Below are 3,411 nucleotides of genomic sequence, written 5' to 3'. Positions count from 1 at the left end.
AGCTTTCTCAAATGTGTTGCATGTGTTTGGGTCCTCAGGTAGCATCATATGTTTAGGGATGCACTGACCGCTGCGACGTTGTAGTTTTTAGTAAACAGACAACCTCCGGGAAAGTAACTGCGTATACTTGGTCGTCACGACGTTTTTGTCTTTTGTTATTATCACGTTAAATAAACATTTATTACCATTACTCTGTGTGATCAATTGAGTACCTCAGAAGAAACTCAATAGAATTAGAGCAAGGCGTGGGCCAAGCTAGGAAGGAATGTTGCATGGATATGTTTGAGAAAGTTTGTGGGGTGGCGGAGAGCTTAAAGGCCGAATTTGTAGCACTCAAATCCATTGTGTCGGAGCCTCGACAGAAGCAAAGTACTCCCCTCGCTGTGGATGATAGGGTAAGCTAGGCGGCCAAGGTCAAGAATACACCCGCCCTGACTAGGTTTGCACCCATGTTCAGAATGGTAGGACGACCGAGTCAGTCCGGTGAGGAGAGTGGTCGTGTGCTCAGGTCGGGAGCAGAGGGGGACGCGGAGGACGGCTAGATTGGGCGTAACAAAAAGTCTTACCCCTAAGCGGTGTTTTCGGGGGGCAGCAAGGCAGCCAAGAAGAATGGATGGAAGACTCCTCCACCAGTGGCGGTCAAGGTGCCGGCCTTGGCTGAAGGCACGGCGCAGAAATGTGTTAGAGAATAGTGCGACGTTGGTGCACGAGAATTTGGAAATCCAGGAATAAGTCGCAGGCGTGAAAGGGGATGCGGCACCATTGCGGGTGCTTTTCAGGAGGGTGTCACGTGCTCATTACCATTAGCGAGGTGGTTAAGGCGGGAAGGGTGTGCTTTAAGCTGGAGCTTCATTTTGTAGACGAATTTGAGGATGTTGCCATGTGCAGGCGCTGCTGTCTATATGGTCTGCACTCACTCTCACGGTCTGCAAGAAGCCGTCGGTATGTGCGAATTGTGGTGGTGAGCACGAGACGAGGGAATGTGTTGGCAGTAGAGACCTAGAGTGTATAAACTGCAAAAAACTGCCCTCACACAGAGGAGACATAGCGCCAGGGATGACAAATGTCCGGCGCGCCTTTGCGAGAGGAAGCAGCAGAAGGCGGGAACTAGATACACATGATTAGGTGCAGTTAGTTTTCTGCAATGGAATGCAGGGAGACAAAAGGAAGCGTATGTTTTGTGTGAGAGGTTTGTTGCGGAACATGTAGTAGATGTAGTGGTGATTACTGAGTCGTATCCTTGGATGACTACTTGGAAACGATTTAGGATGTTTGGCGGAGGTAAGGCCAAGGTACTGGTCCGGAAGGACATCTGTTCCAGTTTGGTCTCCGCGGTTTCTGGAGACAACGCAGTTGGGGTTGCCGGATTGCCAAACTTTCAGTCCAATAGAGGCGTGAGATGGATTGACCTTACACTTACCTCGGGCGTGGAGGTAGTACGTTGGAAGGCGGTTGATGAAGACACGCTCAGTGATCACCGGTATGTACGATTTGGGGTAAATGTGGATAGGGTCAGGCGAAGAGGTTTTAGCTGGGTGGAGGGCTTTCAGAACACGGACAGACACCGGCTTGAGAGGGAGTAGGAAGGAGGGAATAAGAAAACTGAGGTCAGGAAGGGAACTGTGTCAGGTAGTTTCGCGTACAAAGGCGGAGTTGGAGGAAATGCGACGGGAGATGAGACAGGCCCAGGCAGTCTCGCAGGCGATTTCTTCAGGCCTCCCGGGTGCGCAGAGTACTGAAAGGTATTTTAGATTACTTGGAAGAACAAAAAGCAACATGTATCCTCTGCTTGTTCACCTTGAACTACAATTTAGTAACCGCAAAATTACATGGTGGCCAACAACTATTAAATGTGTTATTTAGATGTATAAAAATAACACAGAGGAGAAAGAGTTACTGGAAAGGGATTGTTGGGGAACGTGTTTGTTCATGATGGGTGGCTCAACTCCAAATGGAGGAAAAGGAGGCCGGACAAACCACCAGCACTGTGGTCGATAGTTAAGGAGAGTTTGTTTCGGCTTCCAGGGCCAGAAGGAGGAAGAAGAGGTCATACACCACGGAAAACTTCAGGTGTGCGCGGTCAATTTACCTGCGCAGGAAGGGTTGCTTTCGCTATTAGCTGTCAGGAAATTCGTCAGGACGGAGAAGACGGGGATTTCGATAGTCTGATAGACGGAGAGACGGGGGCATTATTCTCCAATCCCCTTCGGAAACACAAAAGGCCAAATTGCACGAGGTGTTAGCCAGTAAGGGATTGCGAGCACCAATGGAGGTACGGTTCGGATGCCGGTTTTTGATCTTCGGAGGATCAGTAAGGGCTTCTCGGATGAACAAATTATAGAGGGACTGGTCCAAGAAAATGAAGGGCTGCGCGAAAAGGCACTGGCTTGCACATGAGGCTGTGTGCCAATGACCGTGCGACACTCCGTACGCCAAGCAAGTCGCCAGCGCACGAATCGAACGCTATGGAAGCAGAGCCTCCTGTTTTCAAGGAGGTAGTTCGCATGGGAAGGCTCTCTTTCAAATCCGAGCTGCACTTCACCGACAAGCGAGTGGGAATTATGGTCTGCTTCCGCTGTGGACTGTTCGGACACAGTGAAAAGGCATGTAAGGGGCAACCGGCCTGCAGAAAATGTGGTGGGAGCCACGAGGCCAGAGACTGCAAAGGGGCCGTAGAACTCAAGTGTATCAACTGCAAACGGGCAGCTCTAACTACGACGCGACATGGGGCTAACGACTGGTTATGTCCCATAAGGGCACGTAAGATAGAGAAGTACCGAAATGCGAAATCGTCAGGCTGAACTTCCTACAGCTAAATGCAGGAAGAGGCAGCGAAGCGAGTGATCTGTGTGGTAGGTTTGCGGTAGAGCAGGGAGTGGATGTGGTCCCTGAACCGTATCTGTAGATGAAGGAATGGATGGGTTTCAGTATGGATGGCAGGCGGAAAGGCCCGTATTTTTGTTAGGAAAAGTGTGGCTGCTCGACAAATTTCTACACTCTTGAGCGAAAACACCGTCGGTGTTACTTTGGTAACACAGGGCAGCGGGAGCATGCTTGTTTCCTTGTTAAGGAATGTTGGAAATGTTGCTTTCCTGCTTGTTAGCATGTTATTCTTGAGTACATACGGCACTGACTTTATAGGTGAGTGATTACATAATGAACGTATCTTCATGATTGCGTCTCTTCCGAAACCTACTTTTGCTCTTTGTATCACCAATCGCTGTTTTGCGCTTTTTTAGACTTAATTTTTTTTTACCTACTTAGTGTCGTCCTTTGGTCACTGCTTTTTATTCCTTTTTAATTTAAATCTTATTGAGATATCGAGGAGATAAAAACTGCTATTGAAGAAACTGGACACACAGTAACAAACGTCTATAATATAAGGGCAAATCGAACAAAAATGCCATTGTC

This window comes from Dendroctonus ponderosae, unplaced genomic scaffold, assembly GCF_020466585.1.
Source record: "Dendroctonus ponderosae isolate FM_Combo_2020 unplaced genomic scaffold, Dpon_F_20191213v2 Dpon_F_20191213_10, whole genome shotgun sequence".
Taxonomy (NCBI): Eukaryota; Metazoa; Arthropoda; class Insecta; order Coleoptera; family Curculionidae; genus Dendroctonus; species Dendroctonus ponderosae.
Note: the sequence above shows the minus strand (reverse complement) of the source record.